The sequence below is a fragment of the Nomascus leucogenys genome, chromosome 3 (assembly GCF_006542625.1).
Source record: "Nomascus leucogenys isolate Asia chromosome 3, Asia_NLE_v1, whole genome shotgun sequence".
Classification (NCBI taxonomy): domain Eukaryota; kingdom Metazoa; phylum Chordata; class Mammalia; order Primates; family Hylobatidae; genus Nomascus; species Nomascus leucogenys.
This window is the reverse complement of record NC_044383.1, coordinates 87,440,956-87,446,854: the sequence shown is the minus strand read 5'-3', so window position 1 is coordinate 87,446,854 and position 5,899 is coordinate 87,440,956. Positions and strand designations below refer to the sequence as shown.

General features: G+C 35.6%; 1 non-coding gene across 1 annotated transcript; it reads right to left on the bottom strand.

The window, feature by feature from the left end:
* Nucleotides 1–2,315: 2,315 nt before the first annotated feature.
* LOC115834592 lies at nucleotides 2,316–2,419 on the bottom strand. The gene has a single exon (XR_004029531.1). It is a non-coding gene; the product is annotated as a small nucleolar RNA U13 (small nucleolar RNA).
* Between the last annotated feature and the right edge of the window lie 3,480 nt (nucleotides 2,420–5,899).

Below are 5,899 nucleotides of genomic sequence, written 5' to 3'. Positions count from 1 at the left end.
ATAAGGAAATTGATAGCGATAGAAAGTAGAATACAGGTTACAAGAGCTGGGAGTAGTGGGGAACAGTTAGTGGGTACAGAGTTCCTGTTTGGGATGATGACAAAGTTCTAGAAATAGATAGTGGTAATTGTTGCACAACATTGTGTGTGTACTTAATGCCACGGTTATATATACAGATATAGAGTAATATATAGACAGAACACTACAATTTTTAAAATGTTGTTTCCAAAGCATTCCAAAATTGTAGACTTATCCAGTGGCTTACCTGCTCTGAGGCTATAAATCAACCTTGTCTTTATCTATTGTCAAGCTCTGGCAAGTGCAAAAAATTCTACCATTAAGGCTAAATTTACTTCTGATTAGGTATATTTTAGGAGTGAATTGATATTTGTCATGGAATACACTGCTTGACATTTTCCAGTTTCAGAGGTAAGAGATGACCCATCAACAAACATTACTGAATCAGAATATTCTAGGGCAATTTATAATAAACCTGTTCAAACAGTCAGTTATTGAACAGAAGCTAAACAATTGTGGGATTACCTTTCTTAGGGTAATGAAAGAGGTTAGTAGGATTTAAAATATTACAAAAATGGACAGAATTGGTGAAGGAGAAAGTAATAAAATTTCAGGAGTTAAGCCTGCTTGCTGAGAAATGGAATGTATTTTCAGTAAGTAACACAGATTACAGCACAAAAAAAACATCAAGCTTAAGGAAGACCCTAAAACCCAGTCAGTGAAGCCTCCACTTGTTTGGCTGCTGCTGCTGCTTACACAAGATTATGGATCTAGGGAAAGGCTGAAATAAGTAATTTGTCTGTGATGATTCCCATGGCTTTGGATCAGAACACTAAGGGATTTCCCAGAACATTCATACACAAATAGGTAGAGAGTTTATAATTAGAAAGGCCCACAGTCTGAGGCTTTTGAAGAGATAATTTTATGTCACAAAATGCCTGTTAATATTTAGATTCCCAGAAAACAGTTTCAGCTACCAAGGACTAAATAATTAATATGAAGATGAGATGATTTTTTAAAAGCTAGGAATCCATTGCTTGCAGGTGCCAGTGAAAACCAGAAAACCTTTTAATTATTTCTTAGTAATCAGTCTAGGAAAATTTTGAGTGGCTTGTAACCTATCAGTGGTGAAGAATGTACTCCCCTTAGGATAAATTGTGTCCCAGATAATGCACTGTGTTTTGACAAAATTGTAATTTTGGGGGGCAGAAAATGATATAACCATTCTGAGCTAGAACATTAAGTAAATCAAAGTCAGCCTTCAAGCTCAACTTGTCTTTAGAACATAGCAAAAGTTAGTCAACATACTAAGAAAAATTTGCAATACTGAAGTTCCTTGTTAAGCACCTGGGAAAAATGGGAGGGTGACTCCATAAACCTTCAACTGCCCAGGTAAATATTTCAACTGTCCTAGGAGAAAACAAACAAATAAACAGGTATTGACTATTTTTAATCTAAAGGGACACTAAAGAAAGCAGAACAAAGTTTATAATGATGGCATTGAAGATTAAGTAGTATTGGGATTTGGTACCACACGAAAGCAGAGGTTGACTTTTATTTGGGCTTAAGGTCCTGAACAATCTATATCCTCACCCATTCATTTTCTTGGCTAAATGAATTGGAGTGGTACAAAGATCAGTATAATGTATGACTAATATTCTTTGCCTACTTGGCTTTTAGCTATTGACTTGAGAACTTTCGTAGCTTCTGGTTTTGGAGGATATTATAAAAGCCTTGGATCAATCTGAACCTTAACGAGTTCATCCCCAACAATTCTGCCAATATCAGTAGAATTTTTGCCCATAAAGAATCCAGCACAAAGATCTTCAACCTGGGCTTCATGTAGATACAAAAATACTGGAAAGTCAAAGTTTAGTTTAGCTAAAAATCTATAATCTGATTATCAATAGGGGAATTCTGAAAGACTTGAAGAAAAAGATAATTGGGAGAGTTTTGTTTGTTTGTTTTACTTTCTACTTAATTTTGCTGTGAACATAAAACTGCTCTAAAAGGGAGAATTTTAAATTTAGCAATTCCACAGCTTTTGTAAATCCTTCTGGTTTCCTATGCAATTCAGGGTCTTCTTAAGTAGTAATTCTTATGGCCCATTTAGTCCTTTTTTAATCCAATTTTTGTATATAAGATTACTCTTAACATATAAACCAATTGATATTGATCCAGAAACCTGGGTTTTATGTTTTTAAAGCTATTCTAAATGCTTTTGTAAATTTCTATCTCATCTACAGGTATGAAAGTCTTTGACAATGGCTTTCATCTAATACTAGTCTTTTTTTTTCCATCAGACTGGTATTGTGTTGATGTCCTAACAATGTTTGAGGGAGGCTCAGCTCACATATGAGCATTAAATCCTAACCATGATGCTTATAAATTACAAAAGGATCTAATGCTAGTCTTTTTATGAGTCTTGGGGCTTAAAGTCAACCAGAAGAGATTTGCCTTTTCTAAAGGGAATTTAACTTTCACAGATGGGTCAGCTTTGGGGGTTTCTGGACACCCAAAAGATAAGAAAACCAGATCAGAAAGAGGAGTAGCGGTAGAGTATAATGGAAAAGCAAAAGATGAACCAAGACAGTAAGACAAAAGCCATTAAGTTCAAGTTCTGACTGGGACTATCTAAAAGAAAGATAATTTCAAGTTTTTCACATTTATTAGCCAAAGAAACTTTTAAGGAAGCAATTTTGGAATCAGAGTTTCTTTTGGGAGTTTCATTATCAAAATAAAATCAATGTCCACCATGGGATGTTTGGGATTTTTTTTCCCTTTCTGTTCCAAAGTGCTTCTCAAATAAACAGTTTTGTTCATATTGAAAGTTTCTCAAAGTGACCACTATGACCTAATTTATCCAAGGTGAAATCAAGTCATTTAGAAAGATATTTACAGAAATTGATGTGTAAAAATATGTAAGAATTAGGAGAATTGACCAGAATGAGGCACAGACTTAGTTTAAAATGAGATAAACTCATGAGAATTCTAGCATCAACCCATCAACAGTATTGTTGATGCACCTTTTGTCTTGGGCCCTCAAATGGTTGGCCTTTACCCTGCTACATCACACAACCTCTCCCTTAGAATCAGTCAACTATACAGACTTTAAAGTCTGTGTAGATGGAAACTTTGGATGAGAGATATCTTCCAGAATCAAGTTCTCATGGGAAGCAAACAAGACAAAACTAAGGAAAATTCTCATAAGATACTAATTGATAATAATGTAAGGCAAAATTTCTCCAAAAGAAACTGATTTAAGTGAAAACTTTCTGCAGTCCTCAGTCCCTGGGTCTGTTCTGAGAAACAGACTTATTGGGGCTTATGCTTATTCACTTTCTTCTTACAGAGTCACACACAGACACAAACACACACACACACACACAGAGCAAGGACAAAGATAAAGAGTAGAGTTACAAATAACAAAGCTGATTTTTCAACAAAGATAACAGCTTTCAAATCAGATCAGAAAATAATAAAAGCATTATTATACAATCTCCTCCAAAATTGTATTTCCTGGAAGGGAATATAAACTTAGCATTTCACGACAAAAGGAAAAAAAAAAATAGATCAAAATCTTCCTCTCCCCCATCACAGTCAGCGAGATTACTAAGCAGGAAGGAGAAAGAAGCTTAATGGAAGTACTGTTTCTGACTCAAAAATCTCAACCATAGCAGTGAGGTGAGAACTCAACTGAATGTCAGTGGAACCTCCAGATCTGCTCTGTCTAATATGAGAGACCTTAGCTGTGTATGTATATTTCAATTTAAATTTAAAGCAGTTAGAATTAAATAAAATTAAAATTGAGGTCCTTAGTTAACTAGTCATATTTTAAGTGCACATGTGACTAATGACTACCATATTGGATGTTTCTACGATTGCATGAAGTTCTGTTAGACATTACTGTTTCTGATTGTTGAACCCACCAATATCTCACCAAGCAACTTGGTAATCAACTAAATTTATTTGAACTCACTATAATAGGGAAAGCATCCCTTTGAAAGAATCTTAGCAGTGTCTCAGAAAAGAGAAATCAAAAGTGTTTCTGGGATTAGGTGGTTTAGGGCAAGATTTTTGAGGCAGGAAATTGGTTCAAAATGAACATAGCTTGTGATAGAATAGTTTCAATTTGGTAGACAGCAATGTGAGGGGTTTTGTTTTGTTTCGTTTTGTTTTGAGAAGGAGTCTCGCTCTGTCACCCAGGTGGGAATGCAATGGCAAGATCTCAGCTCACTGCAACCTTCGCCTCCCGGGTTCAAGTGATTTTCCTACCTCAGCCTTCCTAGTAGCTGGGATTACAGGTGCCTGCCACCACACCTGATTAATTTTTGTTTTTTGTTTGTTTGTTTTTTGAGAAGGAGTCTTGCTCTGTCACCAAGCTGGAGCCCAATGGTGTGATCTCAGCTTACTGCAACCTCCGCCTCCCGGGTTCAAGCGATTCTCCTGCCTCAGCCTCCCAAGTAGCTGGGACTACTGGTGTATGCCACCACACTCAGCTAATTTTTGTATTTTTAGTAGAGACGGGGTTTCACCATGTTGGCCAGGATGGTCTCGATCTCTTGACCTCATGAACCACCCACCTCAGCCTCCCAAAGTGCTGGGATTACAGGCATGAGTCACCGCACCCAGCCTAATTTTTGTATTTTTAGTAGAGACCAGGTTTCACCATGTTGGCCAGACTGGTCTTGAACTCCTAACCTCAAGTGATCTGCCCACCTGGGCCACCCAAAGTGCCGGGATTACAGGCATGAGCCACTGCACCTGGCCAATGTGAGCATTTTTAAATGAACTTTGATGAGTAAGCTCTTATTTAACAAACTGTTTCTTCCCAGGTAAGCAGACTATTGTTTCTGATAAAACTGACCTACAGGAATATCCTGAAATAAACACTGACATTATTTCTGGTTTGCAGTCTTATTTTTAGAAAGCAAAATAAACTGAATCAAGATTAATTAATTCATGTTCACAGCACTCTCATATTAAACACAAAGATAACATTTTCAAAAGTATATTAAAACATTAAAACTGCACCCCAAAACATTTTCACATTTTAATTTGTAAAATTAATTAATAAAAGAGTATCATGAAAGCATCAAGAGAAGAAAAAATCTATAATAAAATCTAAAATACTAACAATAAGAATATTTAAGCCTCTTACGAGAGTAGAGAGTTTGGACTTTCTGCAGACTCTAATTCTAATGGGTCACGACTAAGAAAGATCCATATAAACTAAAATTGTGCATTTAAGGGAATTCCAATCAACTTGATCCACTTTTTATAATTTAGGCAAACTAAATGAAAGCTTCCCCAGACTAGCAGATCTTTAACAACATGATTTTAAGAGATGTATTTGTAACTCAGAGTGCAATCTGCAAGCAAAAGTCAGCTGGAAAGGATTTTTAAAACAGCATCCTCTAAGACAAATTCTCCACAGATCAGTAAATAATCTGAATAAGATATAGAAAAATATTTTAAATAATAATTAAATGACAATATTGAGAAAACTGGAAAAGATGAAGGTAAAAAGAGGGAAGTAAATCTCACCCCAGAATAGATCTTACAGGTATATGAAGATATTACCTCTTATCAAGGAGAATCTTTTGTCATTTTACTTATTGAGGTATCGTAGAATGAAGAAGCAAAACAGAAAAATTTAAGAAACTTTTAAGTGTGGCACACAAAAGATCAGATATGATGGAGCACTGCAAAAAATGGTGAAGACCAATGGACTAGATGAATAAGAGGAGTAATAACAGATATAATATAATGTATTAAGATTCTCCAAAGGAACAGGACTGATAGGATATACATAGAACATGAGGGGATTTATTATAGGTATTGACTCACATGATTCTGGAGGCTAAGTCTCATGATCTGT